General features: G+C 56.8%; 2 long non-coding RNA genes across 6 annotated transcripts in view; both read left to right on the forward strand.

Annotated features, from left to right (window-relative positions):
* LOC102151699 overlaps positions 1 to 13,589 on the forward strand; it is a 90,996-nt gene that overhangs the window by 40,636 nt on the left and 36,771 nt on the right. The gene's annotated exons all lie outside the window — the stretch shown is intronic.
* Positions 8,713 to 10,132, forward strand: LOC119873361. The gene is made up of 2 exons (XR_005364920.1): positions 8,713 to 9,298; positions 9,445 to 10,132. It is a non-coding gene; the product is annotated as an uncharacterized LOC119873361 (long non-coding RNA).

Genomic DNA, 13,589 nt, shown 5'->3' on the forward strand with positions numbered 1-13,589 from the left:
ACAGTGGATGTTTGTTGAGTGACTTAACGACCCACGCTGTGTGACCCTCTGGCTGTACTGATGCTGAAAGGCAGGGAGGGCCCAAGGTCACATGCAGGAGGGGATGGAAGGCCTGGGGCCAAGTTCTTCTTGTCCAGTCACACGGAATGAGACAGAAAGTCCTCTTTGGCCAGCATCACGGGCCCTGGAGACTGCTCAGTATAATCTAGCCCAATTCCTTTGTGCCTCAAATGAGGAAGTTAAGTACCAAAGAGAGGATAATGATTGTCTAGAATTACTCAGTGAGACAGAGCTTGGCTAGGTCTAGGACCCACTTGCCTGAAACTCAACATGCTTTGATCTGCCCCTAACTGTCCCAGAGGCAGGAGACCCAGGGGGTCATGGGAGTGGAGGTCATGGTTCTCACAATCCTGATTGAACGCCTCTGAGCATGGCTGGGTTTCCCCGCCGCATGCAGACAGGAGACTGATGACAAAGGCCTTCCTTGTCCTCCTCCAGAATCTATTCTAGAGTCTCATGGGGCGGTATTGAATTCTTGTCTATGGGAAGGTGGAAGAGGGCAGGAACATTCTGGAGTGAAGACTGGGGATACTCTGAGTGAGGCAGGAAGAATAATTCAGTGAGGAAAACTCTAGCTGCCAGGCAAATGCCCCCTAGTCCCTGGCCTGGTCTGGATGCTGTGATGGGGAGAACTGCACACAGTAACTCACTTAACCCTTTTGAGGCAGAGGCAGGTGACATTTTTTATTTTATTTTATTTTTTTAGATTTTATTTATTTATTCATTCATGAGACACACACACACAGAGAGAGAGAGAGAGAGAGAGAGAGGCAGAGACACAGGCAGAGGGAGAAGCAGGCTCCATGCAGGGAGCCCGATGTGGGACTCGATCTCGGAACTCCAGGATCATGCCTTGGGCCCAAAGCAGGTGCTAAACTGCTGAGCCACCCAGGGATCCCCAGATGACATTAAAAAAAAAAAAAAAAGATTGTATTTATTTATTTATTTGAGAGAAAGTGAGAGAGATCACAGAGGGAGAGAGAGAAGCAGACTCTCCACTGATCAGGGAGCCCGATTTGGGGCTCAATCCCAGGACACTGGGATCATGACCTGAGCTGAAGGCACACATTCAACTGACTGAGCCACCCCGGCGCCCCAGCAGATGATATTTTTTAATTAAAATTTTTTATTAAAAAAATAAAAATAAAAAAAATAATTTTTTTTATTGAGCTAACTGTAGATTGAGATGCAGGTGTGAGAAGTGATGCCAAGAGAGCCCAGGTACCCTGCCCCTGGTCGCCCCCAACAGAAAAGTGTGGCAAAACGACAGGCTGATGTCCCAGCTGGGGCATGGGCACAACACAACCCACCCCGCTCACTCAGCCTTCTGCTTCTCCTCCTTTGCACCTGCACTTAGTTCCATACAATTTTGTCACAGGGTGTCCCTCGGCGTCAGGATCCATCACCACAAGAGTCTCTGCTGCTGTTCCTTTATAACCACACCCCATTTCATCCCCATTCAGCTGTCCTGAATCCCCAACCATGTCTAATCTGTCCAACATTGCTAAAATGTTATTTCAAAAAATGTTATCTGAACAGAATCGCAGAATACGTAACTTTTGGGGATTGGCTTTTCCCCTTGGCAGGTGCTGCTTTTGGAGCCAATGTCGCTTTTGGGGCCAGCTCCCATCTACATGAGCTCCTAGTCCCAGGGGGTGGGTCTTGTCATTCCCATTGTACAGCTGAGCAAACTGAGCCCTTGAAAGTCCAGAGCTAGTGCTCTTGATGGTCACTGAAGGGGAAGAGAACACAGGGAAGTGGGCTGTGGGTCAGGGACGCGATGCCTGTCCCCAGCCTTTCACAGCCCCTCTGTCATCCACCCTGTCCCCTGCCTGCCCTGCGGGTGAGCGTTCTCCTGTGTCCCTCCAGGCCCTCCCCTGGGCTGCGTCTGCCCTCCACAGAGACGCGGTGACTGGGGCTGCTGGATCGCAACCCAGTCTCCTAACCCGAGGCCCAGCTTGGGCCCTGAGAAGTTATGCGACTCAAGCGGGCACCCGATCCTCTGAACCTCAGGTCCCCTCTTGGTGAGCCAGGGGGAGGGGCAGGATCGCACCCTGCAAACCCGCGAAGATGCAATGAGGCGACGTGTGAGAAGCAGTCAGCAAAGTGCCAGGCGCAGAGTGAGCCCCCAGCTCACGGCGCAGTGAGCCGCCCGCGGTCCCATTTGGCAATGAATTATGTATGGCCTTCTGGCAGCCCCTCTTGCGCTGGGGCTGGCGTTCTCGGAGCTTCTCCTGGGCCTCTCTCTCCAGTGAGGGGCGCAGGCTCCCCCAGGTGGGCGGGCGGCATTCTTTGTCTCTCCTGCAGCTACTGCTGCCTCCCCCCACCCCACTCTCCAGGCTTCCCTGAGCTTCTGGAGCCTGGTTCCCCAGGATGCCCATTTCACAGGCTGGAGAACCAAGGTCTGGGATCAGCTCAGGAACATAATAAGATGATAATAATAGAAACAGCAAGAGCATCAATAACATCAGTAATGACCATGGTACCAGCAAGGCTTTACTGCGCTGGTCTGATGTGCAGGGCACTTGAACAGGCCGTTGTGCATGCCGGGGACTGGGAGGGCCCCTGTGCAACATTGTCGTAGGTGCTGGCACCCAGTGGGCAACAGGAAAGAGACCCACCCTGGAGGAGCTCGCACTCCACGGAGAGGGAGGGAGAGAGAGAGAGAGAAGGCAATTAATAAAGGAGTCCTTGGGCGGCCCCGGGTGGCTCAGCGGTTTAGTGCTGCCTTTGGCCCAGGGCGTGATCCTGGAGACCGAGGATCAAGTCCCACGTCGGGCTCCCTGCACGGAGCCTGCTTCTCCCTCTCCCTCTGCCTGTGTCTCTGCCTCTCTCTCTCTCTCTCTCTCTCTCTCTCTCTCTCTCTGTGTCTCTTATGAATAAATAAATAAATAAAATCTTAAAAAAAAAATAAAGGAGTCCTTGATTAAGTTCTAGGTCAGGTGGCAGGTGCTGGGAAGGAAGAGCAACCTGGCTGAGTCCTCGCGGAAGTGACAAAGCCATCTTCTGAGATGTCTGGGGAGGGATATTCCGGAAAGGAGCAGCAAGTGCAAAGGGTGGGGGGCAGGACAGGAACCTGGGTCTGAGGCACTTTCAGGCCGGCTGGCACCATGGGAGGCATCAAATTCTCAGGACCACCCTGGGAGCTGGGCACCACGTGGCCTCATTGGTAAGACAAGGAACTGGGATTGAGTGAGTAGTCATCATCTTTGTTCATCTGCTCTGCTGCGGACATGTTAATGTGTGTGATTACACGAGTTGCCCCACACCTCATTGGGGGGTGTTGGGAAATTGGCAGTATATGTGTCATATCATCTTTCTACAACTGAGAAAATTCTGAGTTCTCGAACCAGGGGTTTGGGGTCAGAGATGACAGGCCTGCGTGATTCAGGTCTACACCAGTAGGCTACCGTACCTTCCTCGTCTGCTTTATGTCCCCTGCCTGCCCCGACTTTCCTGCTGTCCCAGCGTGTGAAGCCCCAGCATCAGATGGGCAGCACAGCACTGCACCATCTGCGGACAGGAGGTGCAATGTCCGCTTGCCCCCAGCTCCCTCTTGGGCCTATGCTGTGCACTCCGAGTCAAGTCTGGAGATGTGATGACCCGGGCCCGTGGCCGCGTCGCTCTGAGGCAGACCCAGAGGTGGCAGGCTCCAAGCTCATCAGTGGATCTGCCAGCGTCAGCCCCTGGCGGCCACGAGAGGTGTTCAAGCATGGGCTTGCGCGTTCTGACATTTCCCTCCATGGTCTGCATCTTCCTTCCAACTCCAGCTGGTGGGGGTGGGGGTGGGGGGTGGGGGCAGAGTGCAAGGCAGCGCATGGAGGGGGGAGGCGGTGCGGAATCAAAATGACTGCAGAGGGAGGAGAGGGTGGAGGTGAGAAGGGAAACCGACTTGGCAGTGACCTCTTCTCGGCCTCCCTGCCTCCAAGTGTGCTCTTCTGAGCCATCCTGTGAAGGTTCTGGATTAATCTTCCCAATTAATCCTCTTCCTAAGCCACCAAACCTTTGCTGCTCCCTATACCTTGCTTCTTTCTGAAGGCCATTCAGTACCTGGCCTCATTGCCTCGGGGAGCACGCCAGGCTACCCTCGCCTCCAGGCCACCACTTCCCATGTCCGGAATGACATGGAAGACACACCTGTAGGCCAGTCCCCAACATGAGGGGAGGCCATCTTTGTATAACGGGGCAGGCCTCTCCATTCCCCCCAGCCTGCCCCCTGCAACATCCCCAATTATCACGGCTCTGCCTGCCTGCCTTAGGATAAGTACCAGCTTCCAGCTGGCTTTGCGATCAAGGCCCCTCCTATCAGCCGGGCTCTCGCCTCCCTGACCCCCACTCCTGTCCAGCCTGAAGCTGCTCAGGGTTCCCGGGTCCTCTGAAATTGACCCCATTTCTCTCTCACTTTGGGACTTTCTTACGTGTGATTCCCTCTGCCAGGAACACCTCTCCCTTCCTTCTAGGCCTAGGTCTTACTCATCCTCCTGGGCAATGTTGATTCCACCTCCTCCAAGAAGCCTTCTTGGATTTAGGGCCCCTCCCCTCGGCTCCCAGAGACCCTGTGCCCCTTGAGCATCATCATAATTTCCACTCAAGATGGAAACTGGCGGACTTGCCAGTCATGGTCTTGTGATGACAGAGCCCCACCTTGGCCTCTGTCTGCTCCAGCCTGGCCAGAGCTGCATGCCCAGGAGGTGCTCAAGAAGGCCCAGAGGGAAGAAGTGGAAAATGGCACAGAAGCTTCTACTTCCTGTCAAGCCTTTTACGGAGAGATCCTGGATGACCAGGCCTCTCTGCACTATCTGGCCACACCCAGCAGCCCTCAGCCATGCTCTTTTAGTCTGTATAATGGACAGAACCCTGGATCCTACCCAACAGTGTCATGAGGTGTAAAGTGCTCATCTCAGCCCCAGGTATTCAGTAAGCGTTTAATGTTTGTACCATTGGTAATTACTGGGGCTGGAGCCAGCTTCTGTGGCTTCAAATCTGGGCTCCTCCATTCGCTGGCTCTGTGACCGCTACTTAGCCTCCCTGGGTCTCAGTTTCCTCATCTGTAAAATGGTAAATAATAGGCTCATTCCCTTTCTCTCTCTCTCTCTTAGTGAGATTAAATAAATGTTGGGAGGTTAAATAAATGAATGTTTGTACAGAATTTGCACAGTGGTCAGAGCAGGGAAAGGGCTGAGCAAACGTTGGATGTTATTATTATGGTCTTGACACCCAGAGGGCCTCAATTCTGACACCAGTGAGGAACCTCTGGCTCCTGGGGAATCTTCCAGAGCTGCTGACCTGACTTGGGGTGGGAATAGACCTTAGAACTTGTGAAATCCGACTTCCCACTCCTCACACCTCCTGAAACCACTCCATCCGTGTCTGGTGGTTGGAGGTGCCAAGAAGTGCCACCTCTCCTAAGTCCCTCCTACTCAGATTCCTCTGGGTTCCCATCTAGGTCTGGATGGAGAGGGGAGGGCAGGGGTGGGGTGGATCCCAGAGCTTCCCAGCTCAGCCCCAAGCCCAGCAAAGTGAGGGACCTCCTGCTCCTGGGCACCTATAGCCTCCCCCAAGGTCTCCCAGCTGGAGCCAAATGCACAACTGGCCTCTGTTCCCTGGATTTCAGGGGAGGGAAGGGGGTGAGTGTGTGCCCGCCCAAGGGTGGGATGGGGAGAGGGAGCCGGGAAGGTCTGAGCAGGAGGGGCGACCTGGGGGGGCAGCCAGAGAGGAGAAGGGGTATGGGAAATGGGGGGCGTGGAGCTGGGCCGCAGGGCTGGGAAAGGAGCCTCGGGGAGGCCGGGGAGGCGCTGGAGAGGGAGGCCTCATACCAGACACTGTCTAGACGCAGCAATTATTGTCAGCTCGGAACACCCAGGCTCTGCGGGCTCAGCTGAAAGGGAGCTTAACAAAGAGCCAGGAGAGGAAGAAAGCGGGGAGAAAAGCGCCCGCGGAGCCGGCTCCTCGCCTGTCGGGCTCTTTCTCTGCCCGGCTCCCCTCCTTTGTGCTCCACCACGGAGAAAGCACAGCTCAGAGATGCCTGACGGGACGCAGCTCCTCCTGGGCGCAGAGGGCCGGCCCAGGGTCACTGTGCGGGTTTGGGGAGGGAGAGGACGGCGTCCTGGAGGCGGAGGCATTGTGCACTTGTTTGTTTATTTGGAGGGCAGGGGCAGTGGGAACAGAATTCCTGAGGCAAGGGGTGCGAACCCACAATCCCCCACCTTCCTGCTGTGCAGGGCTGGACCCAACACATGTCTCTGAGCCTTGGTTTTCTCCTCTGCTAAATGGGAGCCATACCACTGCCTGGCCAGTGCAGAGAGGGTGGCGAGGCTAACTCTTGCACTTTGGAGGCTGCTGCCCAGCCCCCTCATTATTCCGAGGCAGAAATTCAGCCCTGCAAGGGACCCTGGTGGGACAGGCCACTTCTTCACTAAGGGCCTTACCTCCATTGCTTCTCTGCCGTTGTCATTATTATCTTCATTTTGCACACGATGTGAGGCACACAGAGGCCAGAGCCACTTGCCAGAGCTCACAGCCAGTCATCAATGGGTTTGGATTCAGGTCTGTCCCTTAACTGTAATCATGACTTTATGAGGTCATGAGCCACCTGTGGGGGAGTGGCTAAGGGTAGGTGGAAGGACTGATGGGAAGGCCACAGGCCATGTGGCCTAGGGTGTGCAGGGAGGTTCGGAGCGGAGCTGCGGGTGGCCAAGCTCTGCCCCCAGGTGCTGCCTGGAATCAGGCTTTGGCGGAGCCACTCCCTGGCACAGGCTGAGCAGACCTGCCTTCCCATCCTGGGACAGGACAGACGGGACCCAAGAGGGAAGTGGGTGCGAATGATTCCGTGATGCCGCAACAAGGCCTCCTTGGCCCTCAGCAGGCATCAGGGTACAGACATTGCCCACCAGCCAAGAGCCCAGGACTCCTGGCTTCCTGCTCCTTGGGGCGGAGTCTGATCCTGGGTTCTAGAGTAACAAGAGGTGGAGAGGGCAGTGCCGGATTTCCAGCCATGGGTGGGGTCCTCCATCCATCATCCTCTGGTATGGCCAGGCCTGGCCATTCCTGGTACTGCAGGGGCTGGATGTGTGCCCCCCTTGCCTCAAGTGGAGGGCAGGACACTCAGTGCAAGGGACACACCCACACCCACACACCCCCTCTTCCAGGCAGCCCAGGGAGCTCTGCGGGTCTGGACTCCTCATTCTGCTCTATGGAACTCTCCCCGAACATCTAGCCACCTCCATGACAAGGGCCACAGTCTCCCGGCCACACTGATCCTCTCTGAGGCTCTGTCTGTGCCCTGGGACTCCATCCACCGTCATGTCACTCTTCACCTAGTTAGCACTCCAGGTGCTCCGGGAGCCCTCCTATGACCCCCGCTGAGATTAGGCCCCTGGGACCAGCCCTCCAGGCCCACTGCCTGCTTGTTGTTATTTAATGCATTATTCCTAGTGGTTTGTGCAGCCTCTGCTTGGAGGCAAGACAGCAGCCCTGTGTGGGCCTGGCTGTGTCTCTTGTTTGTCATTGTGTCCTAACGCCCCTCCCTGGGCTTAGTTTTCAGCCAGGCTCTGCCCCAAGGCTGGAGAAAAGGAGTCCTGGGTGCCTTATGCCCTCTCCTCCTTTCCCTTTGGGGACCATGAGGTTTTGGGGGCAGCCCTCCTGCCCCCTCCCCCAGTGGTTACTGCTTGGGCCAGGCCCTGTCCCTGTGCTGCCTGTCGGGTGGACAGCTCCCTAGGACTTCGACTGCCTCAGGGGACCCCACTCTCTTGGCACAGCCCTGGGTTGGTGATAGCCCATAGGGTGCTGCTCTCAGGAAGGCAGCCAGGGGTGGGTCCAGCAGGAGGGCCCCGGCCGACCGGGGCAGAGAGAACAGCTGCAGGGGTGCAGTGAGGGGCCAAGGAGGGTGGCAGTGCCCCCTTCACATCCATTCCCCTCCCAGAGACCCCTGCCAGCTGGCCTCCCTGGCTGGACTGGCCCTGGCCCTGCCTCTCCTTCCACTCCCTTCCATCACCCCCTGCCAGCCCCTCCTGCCCTGCCCCTCCCTGCCCTCTCTTCTGCTCTCAGCCTCTCTCCTCCCCTCTCCCCATTCCCCTTCCCCATCCTCTCCTCTCCTCTCCTCTCCTCTCCTCTCCTCTGCAATCCTCTCTTTTTTCTGAGTCCTTCTCCCTCGCCTCCTTCCTTTCTTCTTCCTGGGTTAAAAATAATCAACTTTCTGGGAAGCAGCAGCTCCTGCTGAGCCGCCCTCCCCACACTTGGGAGCCCCTGAGAATAGCTTTCTGCGGTTCTCAACTCCAGCCCCTCCTCTCCCCCACCGCCCCCTCCCCGCGAGCTGACTAATAAGCCCGGCCGCCGCGGCCCTGCCAGCTCGGCTAGAAAGGCTTTAACCGCTTCGTTCCCGGATCGCGGGCTGCCGGGAAGGAGCCGGGGACGGACAGCCCGGGGGAGGGCGGGGGCGACGGGGAAAGGGTGCGGCGGGGGGGGGGGGGGGGCAGCGTGCAAGCCCCAGGCTCCGAGCGGCACGCAGCAGGCGCTCAATTAATATCGAACTTTGACCTCTGGTTAGGAAACCTCCAAGTCCAGCTACTTCTGCCACGAACCCGGGGCTTGGTGGCCGCGAAGGGACGGAGGGCGGGTGTCGGGCGCAGGTACCCAAGGGGGGAGGGAGGGGCTGACGGGTCGGGCCCACGTGGAGGGTGGAACTGGGCCCGCGAGGCTCCCTCCGCTTGGCCCCGGGGACTCCTCGCGCCGCCCGCTGACGCCCGGGCCAAGGGCGAGGAGGCGCTGAAGACTCCCGGGATCCCGGGACGACCACCTCCGCTCCGGCCTTTAGCCATCACCGGCTCCCACCTTGCAAAATGGGAAACTGAGGCCCGGAGGAGGCAAGAGGTCTCCGGGTCCCTGCTGGACCTTAAAGGACCCAGGGCTTCCTCCCCCCTATCCCCCGGACCCTCCGCTGCAGCACCGGGGTATACCGCGGGGATGCGGCCGGGGAAGGGTCCTCAGGGTCAAAGGTGAGGGGTAGGTGGGGAGAGGGAACGTGAGCGGGGCGAGGTCCCCGCCGGCCCCGCCCACTGCTCGCGGCCCCGGCATTACCTCATCGCGGCGCGCGCCCATTGGCTGGTTCCCCCGGAGGCCGGCCCAATGCGGCGGAGCTGGTTAACCCGTCCCGCCCCGCGGGCGAGTCCCGGCCCTGCCCCTCGTCCCCGCGGCCCCCCGCGGCCACCGGGCGCCCAAGGGCCACGGAGACCGGGGAGAGGTAAGGTGTGGGGGCAGGCCTGGGCCGCAGGGCCGTGATTAGAGCGCAGGTTGCCCGGCCTGGCTCGGGCTGCTGTCCCGCTCCAGGCTGTGTGACCTTGGGCAACCGGCCTCACCTCGCTGAACCTCCTCTGCTTGTTTTCTCAGCTGTAAAAAGACGTGAATGATGTAACTCCTGCCCTTCCTAATTCCTTCCCCGAGTACTTGCCAAATGCTGGGCACACGTGGGCTCCGCGTTCCACATTGCCTCCTCGCTGCGAGAGGTACGGTTATGATTATGGGTTTTCAGAAGTGGAAAGAGGCTCAGAGCAGCGAAGCCGCCTCCCAAGGTCACACAGCAAGAAAGTCACAGAGCTGGGATTTGACCTCAAGTCTGTGTGTGTTCTGAGCTAGACTCCTACCCTCTGCAAGATACTGGTTCTGCCGGGAGGTGCTGCTTCTAGGAGCTTCTGATGCTGCAGGAGGGACAGGGCCCACATCCTTGCGCATTAGACCACCACAGGCCCCTGTGAACAAAAATACCAGCCACAAACTGGAAAGCCACCGCCTCTGGGGAGGGAAGGCTTCCTGGAGGAGGAGGGGCTGGAGATGAATTTGCAAAGGGTAACGCAGACATAAGCAGAAGGACTGGATAGAGCACAGTGAGGTCAAGATGCTGGGAAGGAAGCCTGGAGGATCCCCAGGAGTCTACCTGCTGGTCAAGGTCAGCCACTGGATGGCTGTGCAGGGGCCCAGGGAGGCTGCTTCTCTCTGGGCAGTACTGGCGGGCAGGAGTACAAGCAGAGGTCTAAGTATTCACAAGTTATAAATCAAGCTAATAAACTGCTAAATAAAATATGTTCCATCCTCCTTCTTTGATAAATACGCCTTCCTAAGGTCAAATACAAACCTAGAAGGTTGGGTTTGTACTTAGAAGTCTCAGATTCCTGGGATCCATGGGGAGAGACAGCCCCGCCCACTGGGCCCACCTTTTCTTTCAGCCTCCCAGGTCCTGTCCTTTTCTATGAGGGGCTTTGTGTGCTCTGGCACGGACACTCCAGCCTGTGTGCATAAATTCTGTCCACATCCCCTGCAAACAGCCACCTCTGGGCCTGCCCTAGAGCTCAGGGGTGTCCAAATGGCCAGCTCAGGCCATCCTCAGGAAGATGGACCCAGGAAGTGAGCTGGGGGCCATTGAGCAGGGAATTCCAGGATCCCAGTGCCCAGATCATGGATCTTGGTGGCAAAGATTCCTTGCCCCATGAGGAAGGGCATACTGACAGAAGGGACTGAAGCGCTGTTCCCCAAAGCCTGGAACTCAAGCCACCAAGGTCCCTGGGTGCAGCTGCAGCTGGAGTGGCCCAAGTGGGATGCACGATCTTTTCTCCTCCTTCAATTTCCAGAATATCAGTTCCAGCCATGCACCTGGACCCTGGCTGGATCCCAAGTCCATCCTGGATCCCCCCGCCCCCAACTACTAGCTCAATACTTACCCAGACCCTAGGAGCTTCCCACCTAAAGGAGTCCGTTCCCTGTGTCTACAACCTTTGCCCCTGTATGGGTTGGGCTCCCACTCTCCCTTGGCCCCCCTCCCGTCCAATGTGCCCTCTAGGTCAGCCAGCAGATCCTTCCAAAATGCAAGCCTGACCACTTCCTTCCCTTCTAGCCATCCCTGGCTCTGTGGACTCTGTCATTCCCAGGCACCAGATGTCTGACCCCCTCTGCCACTCCTCTCCTCTCTTCACCTTTGGTCCCGATCTCCAGCCGTGTGGACCTTCTGGGGGAGCTTTAAGTTCTCTGTGCCCCAGTCTTCATGCATGTTATACCTTCTGCCCAGTGTTTTCTGCCCCTCTTCTTGCCAACTTCAGATCTCAGGCATTTCCCAGCTTGACTGTGAGCACCAGAAGGGCAGGCTTGGTCTTCAATGTTGGCAGGGTGCCTTGTCCAGAGTAGGTGACCCTGAAGGTCACCACTGGGCAAATGGGTTTGTACTGAACTAGAAACCCAGAGACTGGCAATGACAGATTACCATGAACATCGATTGCATGCTCACTGCGTACCAGCCCCCCCGTTGTTAAGCATAGTATGTGTGTTCATTCACCTGTTTCTCACAACTGCCTCTGTCATTCTACAGAATGACGAACTGAGGCACAGAGGGCTTAGAGACTTAGGCTGACAACTGGCAAGGAACAGACCCAGATTTGAACCCGGGAAGTTGAGTTGCAAATCTCGCCCCCATCTAGTTTCCAAATCCAGTTCTCATCTAGCCCCAACTGGATCAGAACCTTGCTGTGGGTCACCAGGCCGGTGTCTCCACCTCTCTGAGCCAAAGCTTTTCTGTAGGCACAACATACAGAAAAGTTGCCAAAGTGGTGACTCCTGAGGTCTCTTCCAGTTGTGACATCCTGGGGTCTCAGAGCCTTTATCCAGGAAGTTCCCACTGATGATCTGCCTTTTAGTGAGCATCTGCTTTCAGCACCCCCTCCCCAGGTCTCATGCCAAGGGTTTCTGAGGAGGGCCTGGGGGAGATACCCAGGAGTTGGGAGGACGGAAAACAGTTGGGTGTGAGTTAGGCAAGTTGGGCGCTTCACAAACCTGTTTCTCTGCTCACAAGACCAGAGCCCCTTGCCGCTAACCGGGGAGGGGGGGGGCTTTTCCACACAACAATCGCATGGCCTGAGGCATGGGACTTCCCCTTCCCAGCCTCAGTTTCCTTATCTTTTGTGCCTCATCTACACTGCAGAAGCTTCAAGGGGCTGTTGGAATGCCTCACAGTACCTGGCCCACATGGGTGGGTATGGTCAGTTCTTAGAGGCTGTGGTGGATTTTCCTTTTTGATTTTTGAAAGATTTGATATATTTATTTGAGAGAGAGAGAGAGCCTGCAAGCAGGGGGAGTTGCAGAGGGAGAGGGAGAAGCAGGCCCCCCACTGAGCACAGAGCCTGGTGTGGGGCTCCATCCCATGACCCTGAGATCACGACCTGAACCAAAATCAAGAGTCAGACATTCAACCCACTGAGCCACCCAGGTGCCCCTCAATTTTCCTTTTTTTAACAGGGTGTCCCAGCAGGCAGGAGTTAGGGCCCATGGCTCCCCCAAGCAAGTTGCCCTTGTGTTTCTAGAACTCATCTCCATTTGAAACATTCCACCCCAGAGAGGCAGGAGCCCAGAGTACACAGTTGGGTAACCAAACTGTCCCTGGCAGTCTGTGTCATCCTGGCCAGCTGGCTCTGGGCCTCCAGTGAACAGGGACCGCTCATACCCTCCTGGGGTATGAGCTGCAAGGTACTGGAGTTCAGGCAAAGACTACAGGCCTACAGGGTCTAAGCAGGGCAGTCAGGGGCCAAGGGCGCTTGGGGTGGTCAAACCTGAGCTTTACACACATCATCTGGAGGATTCTTCACAACAGCCCTGCAGGATATGCACCTATTTTACAGGGGTCGTCATAACCTGGTGGCTCACAGAGGGACAGGGACCTGCCCCAAGTCACACAGCCAGAAGGAGGAGTCTGGACCTTGCTCATAATTACTCTGCACCCTGCTTCAGACCAAGGTGTTCCAACCACATTCATAGACAGGACGAGTGAACTAAGAAACGTTCTGGAAGAAACCCTGGGACACACACAGGGCCCAGGTACAGAAATGTTTGTAAATGAGCCAGGGTGCCCCTTCTTTTCCATCCCAGCACATACCCCACTCACCCCTGCTATTGCAATCATGTCCTGCTGCGTTTGTTTGTTTGTTTGTTTGTTTGTTTGTTTGTTTGTTTTTTACTGGCTTGTGGCCCTTTGACTCCATAAGCCTCTAAGGCCCAGAGAATCAGCCGTTTTGTCTCTCACCATACACCTTGCACGACATTCCAGGTGGCACATGGAAGCTTCCCATGAGCACCTGTGAATGAAGGCATTCGAGCAGCAGATGGCTGCTCCACCCGGCCAGCCCTTCTGGGTGCCTGGCCAGTCCCCTTCCCACCCTGGCCTCTGTGTCTCCATCTCTCCATAGGAGGTGGGTGATCCTGCTGGATGGAGGGAAGGCCCCCAGCACCCAAGAGGCAGCCAGGACGAAGTGGGCATGTGTGGGCGTTGGGCAAGTCATCTTTGTCTGTCTCCCATAAATGCGTCCGCCTCGGTGAAAGCAGGCAACTCTGCTCCTTCCCCATGTTACTCATCTTACCCTCCTGGTTCTCCTGATTCTGGTCACCCACCAGGAGAGGCTCGCCCTCCTGCCTTATAAGCTTCTCCCAATTCAACAGGGTTGGGCACTGGGTGGTGTTCTGCCGGATGGAGGAAGCCATCTGAGGCTCCAGCCCAGTCC

This window comes from Canis lupus, chromosome 9 (assembly GCF_011100685.1).
Source record: "Canis lupus familiaris isolate Mischka breed German Shepherd chromosome 9, alternate assembly UU_Cfam_GSD_1.0, whole genome shotgun sequence".
In the NCBI taxonomy this organism is placed as follows: Eukaryota; Metazoa; Chordata; class Mammalia; order Carnivora; family Canidae; genus Canis; species Canis lupus.